Source organism: Dipodomys ordii, unplaced genomic scaffold, assembly GCF_000151885.1.
Source record: "Dipodomys ordii isolate 6190 unplaced genomic scaffold, Dord_2.0 Scaffold65, whole genome shotgun sequence".
In the NCBI taxonomy this organism is placed as follows: domain Eukaryota; kingdom Metazoa; phylum Chordata; class Mammalia; order Rodentia; family Heteromyidae; genus Dipodomys; species Dipodomys ordii.
Window position 1 is genome coordinate 6,064,140 of NW_012267281.1, and position 13,837 is coordinate 6,077,976.

Genomic DNA, 13,837 nt, shown 5'->3' on the forward strand with positions numbered 1-13,837 from the left:
GATAGGAAGGGACACTTAGTAGTTATGGCACCCCAGACACAGTCCTTGTGAACAATGCACCTTTAGGCCTCTCACCGGTCCTGCAGGGGCTGCTGTGAGTATTCTTAGCTTGCAGGTGATGAAACTGAAGCCCAGAAAGGGAAACGTCTTTGCCAGGTGACAGACAGCCTGCACTCCCTTGTCTGCCGGAGCGCGTACCCAGGAGTGAAGTCACACTCAAGGGGCGTGACTGTGGGAGATCCCAGTAGAAGAATTTGTGGTATCAATCTAGGTTTTAGAAAGGAATGTTGGTCACCAGTCTCTTATTTTGGAAGGCAGCCGGGTGGCAGGACTTTCTGCGCAGGCGTGGCGGGGGGGAGGGGAACTCGAGCTCAAGAAGGCTGCCTGCCTTCCCCGAGTTTTCTGTGCATGTTCAGCAAATGCGAAAAATCCTCTTAAATTGTAAAGACCCGATGAAACCTCGAAGTTGACTTACTTTTATTATTCTCTTTGTGCTAGAAAGTCAGACACATTTCCAATAAGCCCAGTAAAAGATCAAGATGTGGCTTAAGTAGGGGTGTGTGTGTAACATCAAAAGCCCACTCATCTCCCTGATGACATGAGCTGTTTAACCTGAGGCAGGGCTGTGGTTCTCTGGATGTAAAGCTTGCCTCAGCAAACCCTACTTACTGTCAAGTAGCCACTGACGTCAGCAGGCAGTGCTCAGCTGTGGGAAGCCGGCGCTTCGAAACCTCACTCTTCTTCCCAAGTAGGCGAGTGGGTCACCTGATAACCAAATCTGGAGTCACGCAGCCTTTCTGACCTATGACTGCTAGACAGTATCTGTGTGTACATTGTCTGTAGTGACAAAATGTGAGTGTTAACTGAGGGCTGGAGGTACAACTCAGTGGTAGAGTGTTTGCGTAGCATGTGTGGGGCCCTGGGTCCAATCCCCATAGCAGAAAGAAGAAAGATAGGCAGAGAGGAAAGCAAGCAAGCATTCATTGAGCATTAGTCCAATTAGGATAGAGTAATGAAGTGCCACCTCCTGAGAGTCTAAGTCACAGGAAGATATTTCCTTGCAGTTGGAAGCTGGACTTCCCAGATCAGGTCTTAGCAGGACAAGTTGCCCTGAGCCTCTCTTCTCAGCTTGCAGACAGCAATCTCCGCATGGTCTCTGTGACCACCCATGTCCCCGCAATCTCCTCTTGTTACTTGGGCACCAGTCCTGGAAGATTAGGGTCTACTCACAAGACCTAACTTTTCTTTCCTTCCCTCTCTAAAGGTTCCACCTTCAACTCCAGTCATATTCTGAAGTTCTGGGGATTAGGACTTTTGCATTTGAACTGGGGAGAGGGAGTAAAGGGATGATATTGTAGGAATATTCTGCTTTTTGTTTGGTTTGGTTTGGTTTGGTCAGTCGTGGGGCTTGAACTCTGGGCCTGAGCGCTGTCCCTGAGCTCTTTAGCTCAAGGCTAGCGCTCTACCACTTGAGCCACAGCGCCCCTTCTGGTTTTCTGGTGGTTCATTGGAGATCAGGGTCTCACGGACTTTCCTACCCAGGCTGGCTTTGAACCATGATCCTCAGATCTCTTGACTAACTAGGATTACAGGCATGAGCCACTGGCACCTGGTGAATATTCTACTTTTTATCAGGGACCAACTATGTCAGGCCTTGGAAGGTGATAACCTTTTCACTGTGAGCTCAAAGACAGCAGGTTTTAGCGAAGATATCAACCCCACTAGTATAGGACTCATTCTTGCAGTTTGGATCACACTCTGGGGAAAGGTATCCCTAATCCAGGCCAACCGGACAGTTCCCTTGCTAAAACAGTTATCTTGGATAATACCTCAAAGTTCTGAGAGTGGACAGAACTATTCACAACTAACGAGCCCAGCATTCTACCTGCTCAGTGCTGGGAGATGGGTTGTCCTTTCTGGGTTATGTAGAAAGCAGACATTTTAACCATTTGGAGACACACATGCCACACACAGACAGCCGTGGCCTGTCCCGTCCATTCGTGTCTTCCTGCAGCCAACACATCCTCTGGAGGAAGCCAATCTGGACCAGGCCCAGGTCCTTCCGATCCATGAGGGCACAAAGCTCTGTGATCACAGGAGCTTTCCACTCTGAAGGGGATGGGGCCAGACGGGAACTGCACCTAGAGATTTCCTGTGAAAATGTTCACATATCCTGGGGAGCTGGGAATCCCCGACCGTCTGCAGAGGGCTCCTGGGTAGTTTCCTGTTTCGGCCCCACCAGGCGTGTATGGGGAACTTTCTGCTTTGGGCTTCTCTGAACTCAACTGTTCTTGACAAGGGATTTTTCTGGTTAATGGAAAGTCCTATGTCCTTGTGCACTCTTCTGAATATATCCCGAAAAAGCCAGTTAAAATGTCACTTCCTGTGAGAAACTCTGCCTCCCCTGCCCCACCCCCCCACTCCCCACTCCCCAAGATGTGGGATTTCTGCCTTGTTCATCTTTGGACCTGCCCTGGGCTGCCAAGGTCTGGCACAGAGAATGAATGTGTTCAGTAAATGTTTGCTGGCTTGAATATCAAAAGCAAAGATTCGGAAGGGACACACAGTACCACAATAAGCACTACAACACCCTTTCTAATACCGAGGAGGATGGGTCTCTGTCCATGTGATTTTGAATTTGCTTTGAGCATAGTTTGTGTGTGCATGTGTGTTTATGAACTAGAACTGGGCCTGAACTTAGGGCCTAGGTGCTGTCAATTTTTTTCTCTCAGGACTAGCACTCTACCACTTGAACCACAGCTCTACTTCTGGCTTTTTGTTGGTTAATTAGAAATAAGAGTCTCACAGACTTTGTTGCCTAGGCTGGTTTCAACTGTGATCTTCAGATCTTAGCCTCCTGAGTATCTACGATTACAAATGTGATCCACTTGTACCTGGCATAAATAATATTTTGAAATATTAGCAATAACTAAAGAGTGGAAGAAAATTTTCGGTTATTTCTATTGGTATAGGAAAAAAATGAACTGGTTGACCTTAGCCGTTCATGACCTATGGAATTCCTCAGCCAGGTATGCCTGTAATCCCAGCAGGAGGGAGGCTGAGGCAGGAAGTTTCTGAGTTCTAGGCTAGCCCAAACCTGAAATTCTGAGACTTTGCCTAAGAGGGATTGCTCAAATTGAATCTTGAAGTGAGTAAAAACAAAGGTGTAAATATTTCCCACTTAAGTTCATGGACCCACTGTGTTCTAGTTGTGGATTCCCTCCTCTAGACTTTGTCTCTCAACTTCGTCATCTTTCAGTACCCAGGTGGCTGAGGTATAAGGGGCTTCCACTTCCAACACCACTTTTGTGCATGCTGAAGTCAGTTGTCCTCATCTCCAACCCATGTACCTGTGTGACATCTTCCACCTGGCAACAGCACTAGGCTTTTCCTGCTGCTCCCCAGCAGGTCCTACTGCACAGAAGTGCAGGTTCACAGGGAATCATGCATAGGCCATGGCAAACCACCCACAGACCCATTCAGATTTCTGTCTGAGATCTTCTGTGGCTTAGGTGGCTCCCATGCCATAAGTTTGTTCCTTTTCTTTCCTTCTTTCCTCCTGAGCTTGGCCAACTCTCTTTGGCTTCTCTTTTGCTTCCTTTCCTCTGTATTCCAAACAGCTCCAGCTCCTGCCAAGTCTTGCCCATCTCAACTCTGAGGGCTCTCAGCCTAGGACAAGGATAGGAAGTTCAAATATTTCAAGCTATTTATCAAACCATTTCTTTCAAACCTACCCAGAATTCTTCACAAGGTTCATTTCAATGAATGTACTTTTCTCCATCTTATTACATCTTTTTTTTTTTTTTTTTGGTCCAGTTGTGGGGCCTGAACTCTGGGCCTGGGCGCTGTCCCTCAGCTCTTCAGCTCAAGGCTAGCGCTCTACCACTTGAGCCACAGTGCCACTTCCGGCTTTTTTTCTGCTTATATGGTGCTGAGGAATCGAACCCAGGGCCTCATGCATGCAAGGCAAGCGCTCTACCACGGAGCCACCTTCCCAGCCCCTTATTACATCTTATTTTCTTTCTTCAGCCATCACCCACTATGGGTGCTGGAGTCCTAATTCACCAGATCTAGGGACTAAACACTTTATGACAAGTGTGTTCATCCAACGAAGGAAGTAACAATCTATCTTTTTTTTTTTTGTCGGTCGTGGGACTTGAACTCTGGGTCTGGGCGCTGTCCCTCAGCTCTTTAGCTCAAGGCAAGCGCTCTACCACTTGAGCTACAGTACCACTTCCAGTTTTCTGGTGGTTTATTGGAGATAGGAGTCTCATGGTCTCTCCTGCCCGGGCTGGCTTTGATCCGCGATCCTCAGATCTCAGCCTCCTGAGTAGCTAGGATTACAGGCGTGAGCCACCGGCGCCTGGCTCATAACAATCTATCTTTAGGGAACCCATCTGCATCATTCACTGCATTGAGCTCTATGTCAACTCTGCAGACACTCCCAAAAACATTTGGTAAAGTTGAATGCTATTGATAAAGTTCTTAGCAGTCCAGGCACAGAAGGCCTTATTCCCAACTTGGCAAGAGCACCTGCAGACCCCTGTGCAAATCATGATACTTAAGAGTAAAAATATACGAGCAGGGATAACCACCAATGCAGCTTTTCTTCCATCTTGGAATGTAGGCGAGTGCCAATGTTGTGTGAAAAAAAAAAAGCTAAAAGGCATGGATACTAAAGTAAGAAGAAGTGGCCACCTGCAGATGACAGACCTAGAAAATCTAAGACATCAAATGGAAATCTACTGTGGGAGTTTTGCAAGATGATTATGGACAAGAGTAATACAGAAAAGTCAATGGCTGTCATAATCTTTAACATGGCTATTACAAAATAAAACAAAATAAGGGTTGATCAGGATGCAGAAAATTGGAGCCCTTCTGAATTGTTGGTGGAAGTGTGAAATTGTGTAGTTATTCTAGCTCATTGAGATCCTTTTGAATTTTGCTATAGAGTATATTAGCATGCTTTTCATGTCTTTCTGACATAAAGATCCAGCTCTCAGTCTCCTGCACACAGTGACCTCGATAGGACAAATGCCCCACCAGTAGTGTCCTTGAATGGGAAGAATGGTTTAGCCTTCCTTTCTCTTGATAAAAATCCAGGATCTGGGACTAGCATGCAGCAGCAAAAAGAAATTAACTATTGATATCAGTACACTACATCATCATCATGAATTTCAAGAATGGAGCCAGACATCAGAGGCTGATTCTATCCACACAGGACGTCCAGAAAAGACAAATCTATATGGATAGATTAGGCTGGAGGTTTGTTTGGGGCTGGAATAGGATGGGAAGTAACTGTTAAGTGGACCCAAGGAATCTTTGGGGGAGATAAGAACGTTCTAGAACTGGATTGTGGTGAAAGTCTCACATTTGTATATTTACTAAAAACCATATTTACTAAAAACTCACACTAGAAAGGGGACTGTTCTAGGGTATGTATATTGTACTTCAGCATCAAGCCAAGTAGAATGGGACCCTCTGTCACATGGATATCTTCTGAGAATGTTAGACAAGCAGGATCGGTCTATGGATTCAAACAACTCAGCTTTGGACATATGAGTTGGATAATTTGGCTCGTCACACTTGCCTGGGCCTCCCTCAGCTTCCACCACCTTAGTATGGAGTCCCTCCCATTGACTCTCTCTCACCTGGAGCAGGAGAGAGGTGGGACCCGGTGGCAGGCAGCACTCACTGCATAAGCTGGAGGTAAAAGTAGGCGGTGCTTGCTGAGGTAGGGAACACATGGGGGTTGAGAGTAGGAAGGAAAAGAGCATCTAGTCCCGCCCACTAATGACCTCTGACCTTTTCTTCCTTCCAAAGGTGGTCCCCCAGAAACCTGCACTGTAAGGCAAATAAACAGATCCTGTGCACACACAGCGAGACCTGATATTCCTGTCCTTCTACTTGCTAGAATGAGACATCAGACTGGTTTCTGGGGTCTGTGGGGTGGGGTGTGGCTTGGGCTGTGTTTTAAGCCCCTGGAAGGCACAGCTGGTTGGAGGCGCACCTGCCCTAATGTGTGCTTTCAGGTACTGCTGGCTCTGGCAGGCTCCTGAAATCAGATCTCAGCCTGCAAAAGTGTGCTTCCTCCTAGGAGTGTCTTTTGGGGCTTCAGGCTAGGTGAAGAGCTGAGACCTTGGGCTTCTGATGGGGTTAAGAAGAGGCTAGGCAAGTTTCTGGTGGGATGAGAATGGCTGGAACCTGGAACTTCCCCTGAGAAACTCCACCCAGGCCCTAGATTTAGAGACCGGCAGGTGTTCTTACCTCCTGTCTCTCTCGCCACCCCTCTTCTCTGCTGCCTCTTCTATTTTTAGAGCTTCCTTTCTAGAGCTGTACACATGAAGAGCAATCTGGAAACACACACACACACACACACACACGAGAAAAAAGTTCTGAAAAATGTCAAACCACAGGCCCTTTCCCCATTCTTCTTTTAGATTTCTAGGCTTGTACTATTCCTGGTTGACCCCAAAGCAGGCAAGGTCAAATGAGCTGCCCTTAGGTAAGCACAGTGGACAGTAAGAAGTGCCTTTTCTAGTCTGGCTCCTTCTGAGGGTAAGGAACAAGGATTGTGACACCCTTCACTCAGAAAAATACAGGGCTGTGAACACACGGCCGGTCGCCGGGACTTTGACCAGGGCCACAGCAGACGCATGAAGATGAACGTGGGAAGGCACATTGGACTGGAGGCCTGTGTCACATTCCTGTTCACATGCTCTGTTTAGCATCACTGTGCCTGCGTTTTCTGCTCTACAAATGAAAAGGATTAGACCAGATTCTGTTGTGACTCAGAAAGAACACATACACAACTCTGGAGAACATTCCATGAAACAGTATTTAGGCCTACTAAGATGCATTTTCTTTCTTCTTTTGTTTCATTTTCTTGTCTTTTATAAGACAGTTCTGAATAAACTGACCAAAATGATCTAAAGTCCATCATAACTGGTAATTTTTGTTAGGAATTGCCAGTTCTGTCCAGAGGATGGATGAAGAGTTGCTCATGCAACAATATTTTTGCTCCTGAGAGCAAGGAATGAGTTTAATCAGCAGACACAATTAAACTGAAGGTGTGTTTTCTATCCCTAAATTTTAAAGCGTCAGTTTCAGAAACAGATCAAAGGGAATGTTACAAGGGTCAGATAACAGGATATCAGGAAGTTATAGGATAGATCTACTTTCTTTTTAAAGGACCCTCCATTCTGAGGTCTGTAAAAGTTATGAGTTTACATTCCTATCAATTGTTTAAAAGTTCATTTTTGTTTGTAGCCTCACTGACAGAGGTGAGATGAAAGTCTTAGTAGGGGCTGGGAATGTGGCTTAGTGGTAGAGTGCCACATGAAGCTCTGGGTTTGATTCCTTGGTACCACATAATCAGAAAAAGCCAGAAATTGTGTTGTGGCTCAACTGGTAGAGCGCTAACCTTGAGTAAAAGAAGCTCAGGGACAGTGCCCAGACCCTGAGTTCAAGCCCCAGGATGAGAAAAAAAAGGAAGTCTTAGTAGTTCAAGGTATTACAGTAGATTTTGAATTATTTTGGTTTTAAGCTTTAGAATTCTAGGTAATTAGCTTGAGGAAGTTGAGGTGGTTGTGATATTTCATGACTAACTTCAGTTCCACTAGTATTTGTATTTTCAGAAAAGGCATTTATTTTAGGAATGTTCATTTGAGGCTGAACATATTTGTAAACTAACTATTTTGAATAATTATTAGAGGTTACTAGTGAAGCTGTTTGTAGATGCATGTAGAAGAAATGTATTTGTTAACCATTTTATAGTTAAATAACATCTTAATTACCTGACAAGTTTTTTGTTTTGTTTTGTTTTTTGTCATGAGATATGAACTCTGGGCCTGGGCGCTGTCCCTTAACTCTTCAGCTCCAGGCTAGCGCTCTACCACTTGAGCCACAGTGCCATTTCTGGTTTTCTGGTGGTTTATTGGAGATAAGAGTCTCACAGACTTTTCTGCTTGGGCTGGCTTTGAACGGCGATCCTCAGATCTCAGCCTCCTGAGTAGCTAGGATTACAGGGGTGAACCACTGGCACCCAGCTCTACTGTATTCTTTTTTTTTTTTTTTTCTGCTTATGTGGTGCTGAGGAATTGAACCCAGGGGCTTATGCATGTGAGGCAAGCACTCTACCACTGAGCCACCTTCCCAGCTCTTCTACTGTATTCTTGAAGGTCAAATGTGCTACATTTGGGGCTGTGTATCCAGCACCCTGCCATATCTCTTTAAGACTGAACCCTTGCAAAAGGAAACATTTAGAAAGAAGAAAATGTGTGTACCTCATATTCATAAAAGTTCCTGGTTCTGGAGCTAGGCACCGTGTATGGCCCTGAGGAAGGACAGTTTCCCCTTCTGAGAGCCTGGGTCTAACAGAAATCCAGACACACCTAATTTTGTTGAGTGTTCACATTTCCATGCTGTGAACTCAGCATCTGAAGTCCATCTGCACAGTGGATGGTGAATGAGGGTGCTCAGGGGGAGGATTGAGCTCAGGATCTCCCTAGTAGTTGCTTCTGACTCTCTGTGTGGGTACTTTCTTGTTAAAGCTTTGCCCACTGTCTTTCTGGTATGGCCCTCTCACTTGGCATTTCCCTTGCATTCTTGGGTAATGTGACAGGCTCACGTCTTGTCCTCCAGCCTGAAGCAAGGGCGAGCTTTCCCCTTGGCTGGACTATGGCCAGCAAGGTGCCTTGCGTCAATCACCTTTATTGACTAAAAGGGGGGAAAAGATTTCATTAAATTGCTACTTCTTCTAGAAGGACTAGGGAAGAAAAATTGAAACAATCAGAAGGACCTAAGAAGAACTTGTTTGGGATTGAAGCACTGTTGGATAAGGCTTAGCTGAGAAGAATTTTGTTCATTATTTATTTTCAGTGCTGGGGATTGATCCCAAGGCCTGGGCTTAAAGTTCTCTACCACTTGAGCTATCCCCCCAGTCCTTTGGTTTGTATTTTGTTCCTGAGATTGGGTCATGCTAATGTTTCCCAGGCTGTCAACTGGAGATTCTCCTGCCTCCACCTCCTGGGTAGTAGTTGGGATTACAAGTGTGTTCCATTTCATGCTAGGTCTTCATTATAAACACCTATGTGATGCATTTAAATAAGCAAAGCTGTATGGAACAAGCCATTAGACTCCTTGATTGACGGCTGTCAGTCACTTCTACTGTGACCCACTGCAGCAGCAGCTGTCCTGAGACCGTCCCAGATCAAGTATGACCACGCTGAAGTGAGGACACTGCTGTTGTCTCCCAGGCTCCTGAGTCCAAGGCAGCCACGAGAATCAGAATGATGGCTGCACTCCTGAAGCTCCATCCTCACCGGCTGCACCTGCATCTTCAGCCCTGTCATTTCCCCAGGAATTGTCAAACTTCTTCATACTGCCTTTACAACTCTGTTTTAAGCACCTCTAGGCTACTCTGAAAGAGTAGGATCATTGTGATCTAGGACATCAGCTTTCTAGAGTGCTGTAAAGATAAGGGACTCCAATAAAAGCTTTGGTGGTTAACGGGAGATAAGAATCTTCAGGACTTTCTGCCTGGGCTGACTTCAAATCACAACTCTGCCTCCCAGTAGCTGGAATTATAGGCATGAACCATTGGCGCCTATTAACAGGGTTTTTTGTTGTTGTTGGTGGTGGTCATGGGGCCTGAACTCTGGGCCTGGGCACTGTCCCTCAGCTTTTCAGCTAGCACTCTACCACTTAAGGCACAGTGCCACTTCCAGCTTTTTCTGCTTATGTGGTGCTGAGGAATCGACCCCAGGGCTTCATGCATGCAAGGCAAGCACTCTACCACTGAGCCACCTTCCCAGCCCTGCCTATTAATAGAAGTAAAGGGTTTTTCCACTTTTGAAATCAGGGGGCCTAGGATATTATGTCTTTTTTTATTATTTATTTATCTTTGGGTCCAGTCATGGGGCCTGAACTCTGGGCCTGGGTGCTGTCCCTCAGCTCTTCAGCTCAAGGCTAGTGCTCTACCACTTGAGCCACAGCGCCTCTTCCAGCCTTTTTCTTTTTGCTTATGTGGTGCTGAGGAATTGAATCCAGGGCCTCATGCATGCAAGGCAAGTGCTCTACCACTGAGCCACCTTCCCAGCCCTATGTCTTTTTTTTAAAGTGGTAGTACTGGAGTTTGAACTCAGGTCCTTGCTAGGCAGATGCTTTCCCACTGGGGTCATGACTCCTGTCCAAGAATCCTTGTGCTTGTAGTTCATTTATGAAGTCATGAGGTGAGTCTTCTCAATCCTAAAATAGCTAAGTTTTCACTGACTGCAAACTTGGTTCATTTGCCTTGCCTTTTATTTTTATTGCTGCTTTGTGTGTGTGCCGGAACTGGACTTGAATTTAGGGCCTGGATGCTGTCCCTGTTTTGTGCTCAAGGCTAACACTGTACCACTTGAAACACAGCTTCAATTCTGGCTTTTTGGTGGTTACTTTGAGATAACAGTCTCATAATAAGTCCTGCCCTGACTGGCTTCAAACAGTGCTCTTCAGATCTCAGCCTCCTGAGAGGCTAGGATAAAAGGTGTGAGCCACTGGCACCTAGCAAAAGCGTGGTTCCTGGAGTCTAGACTAAACTTGGCCACCCCTCCCATCCCAATACACCAATTAATGAAAAAAAAAAGTAGTGGTGAAGAACAGAGAAAGATTTATTCACCAAGGCCATGTTGGGAAGTACAGATAAATGGATGCAATGACTTCCCCCCACCCAAACCTATCTTTACAGTAATGACAAGAATATTAGATTTAAACAGAGGAATTGGGGCAAGGGGCAGGAAATTTTCATAATTAAGCAATCTTGGGCAAACAGTGGTTTTACTGATCATTATCTCAGTTCTGGTTCTGCTGCAAGGGGGCTTGAAGAAGTCCTTATTGCTTGAAAGGACATTCTGGTTCCCATTAGATGATCGTTTCTGCTTGATGGGCTGTCATGGAGTGATCTGTCTGCAAGGCTCTGCTGCCACTGGAATCATTGGTGATGGCAGGTTTATGACAATGATAGGAGAGTTTCAGGTGGCTTTTGGGGGTTCTGGAACAGGACATAGAAAAAGCAATGGAACTTGTTATTCTCTGGGCCTTTGGCCTTGAAATGGGCTGCAAAAGGTTAAGTATCCTGTTTATGGACACTGCTTGAATGAGTGAACATGCTTATGTAGCGAGTTAAACAGGAGTCTGATCTGAGGCACTAAGACAAAGAAGACAGATGCAAATAAAGACAGCAATCCCATGCTTCCACTCTGGGCCCAAGGGAGAAATCTCATTTTTTTGTTTTGTTTTTTAAGCAAAGAGAGTTTCTTTTTTTATTTTTGTCAGTCGTGGGGCCTTAACTCTGGGCCTGGGTGCTGTCCCTCAGCTCTTCAGCTCAAGGCTAGCGCTCTACCCCTTGTGCCACAGCACCACTTCCGGCTTTTTCTGCTTTATGTGGTGCTGAGCAATCCACCCCAGGCTTCATGTATGCAAGGCAAGCACTCTACCACTGAGTCACCTTCCCAGCCCCAAAGACAGTTTCTAAGGATAGTTATGCTTTGATTAAACAATCAGCCAAGATCATGCCTGATCAAGTATCTTAAACTTGTTTATATTTTCAATAAACATCTCCAAATCAAATTCTAAAATTAAGTTTTTACATATAGAATTAACTTTAGGATCTCCAAAGGGTACCTGGAGGTACAGAGGATACATGTTAGATTTATACTTCTATAAATGTTATTAATATAGTGTTAATTATATACTGTTAATTAATATAGGATTCTATCTTTGCATATTTATCAACCATAATTCTAGTGACAAAATTTTGTATTCAAAAGAGCCAAATCTTTCAACTGTGGCTGGTCATTAGATCTTTAACTAGAGCTATTTTAAGTCTTGTCTACAGTGAAATAGCCTTATTTTAATGCCTTTTTGGAAGCTTTTTTGACAGCACCAATAATCCTGCAGTGTTATGTCTTTAAACATATTCATATAAAAGATAGAAAGAATTTCAAAAATTTTTTTTCACTTGTGGAAGAATTATGTTCACTTGTTAGATTTATTTTTTCTTTCTTCTCAGAGTGTGGTGTTCTCATTCAGCTTTTTCCACTCATGGGTGGTGCTCTACCACTTGAGCCACATCTCCACTTCCAGGATTTTGCTAGTAGCTGAAGAATCTCTTGGCTGTACCTGTTTGGGCTGGCTTCAAACCATGATTGTCAGATCTCAGCCTCCTGAATAGCTAGGATTATAGGCACGGACCACTGGTGCCTGGGTATAAGATTTCTTTAAAACTAAATTTCTGTATTTGCTTGTTATAACATGAGAACTATCTACCAAATTAGATAGTTAAGTAAATTATAGTACAAGGAAGGAGATAACCTAGAAAGCTAAAGTGTATTGTAGGGATATTCCTATGGACATTTCATAGTGGGTCATGTGTCTCCCTCTCCCCACCCCTCCTCCACTGACAGTGAAACACTAGTAACACAGTTAAGTGCCAAGTTATTTTCCCATTGCGCCCTTTTCTGACACAGATCTCCCTAAAAATTTGAAATGAATTCACACACATAGGGTGAATTCAAAGTTTTACTATGTGATTTCCATGATCAAATTACAGGAAGCAGTCCCACTGTTAAAAGTGGTAGCTGAGCAGATGTTGAGAAAAACACAGTTCCTTGTACAGTAATATGCATCTAATAGTTTTCCATTCAAAGTAATCTGTCATTTACTTTCCTAAGATTGGCATTAAAAGAACCAAAACAAAGACGGCATATCCCTGCCCTGCTCCAAAGTGGACTTAGTTCATCCTCAGATAACAAGATGTGCTGAGAATGACACAAGGCCAGAGCCAATCCCCAACCTGAGCCAGAACCATCCCACCCACGTGGCTTCCATTCTTGAACTACCTTCCGCACAGGCAACGCTGAGATCAGTCCGAAAGGCTTTCTGAGAAGAGCGCCTTGGACCTCTGGGTCTGTTCCAGTCGATTCAAGATGAACTGGCTCGTGTCGATGAAGCGCTCGACACAGTTCACAAAACAGGCCTCGGCCCGACTGTCCAACTTCGGCCCCGGCTTGTCGATGCACTTCTCCCAGCAAAGTCCAGTCATCTGGTGTACCAGCTGCTGGAAGCGCTGCTTCTGCGACTCCACCTGGAGGAAATGCTGCAACTCAGGGTCCATCGCACCCTCTCCGCTCCCAGAGGAAGACCAGGAGGAATCCATCGCTGCCACAAGGACACCCACACCGGTGCACCAGCCTTCCGGCCCCCCGCCAAGGACAGAGAGGAACCGGAAGGAGCTGGAACCGGAAGGAACCTGACTGGCCGCATGGGGAGGATCCTGTGGTCACACACTGCGCCTGCGCGAGGCCGGGCCTGGGCCGCTCCACCGCGCCCCGCACCTCGGTGGATCTCCGAGGGCCTCCTCCTAGCAGACGGAGTCTCTGTGGGGCAACGACACAAGGATTTTCAGATCTCCAATGAAGAAACCGCAAACGGCTGGTCAAAATCCGGCGAAGGAGAATTAGCAGGAAGTTTAATAAACTGATCAGAGTTAAACCTTTGGTTTAACCAGACCCATTTTCAAAGATGAGATTTTTCCTTTCAGGGGAAACAGAAGTCGCTTGCTCTCACCTTTCCATTCCTGGAGGCAGGTCTTTGTTCCAGTTGGACCTAGCCCTTGCTGCGTTCTAATGAATGCTGGTGCCTGCCTTTCTACCTCATCATTGTACCAGCCACCCCTGACAGAAGAGCCTCAACCATAATGCACGGTTGGTGGTCTTAGAAGAGACACCCGAGGTCAGGATTTAAGATTGGTCATTTGCTGACTATCGTTATCTATTCTGTTTGTTGTTGTTGTTGG

The 13,837-nt window shown here is 45.5% G+C and overlaps 1 pseudogene; it reads right to left on the reverse strand.

Annotated features, from left to right (window-relative positions):
- Positions 1–10,957: 10,957 nt before the first annotated feature.
- On the reverse strand, positions 10,958–13,198 carry LOC105990557 (annotated as a pseudogene).
- Between the last annotated feature and the right edge of the window lie 639 nt (positions 13,199–13,837).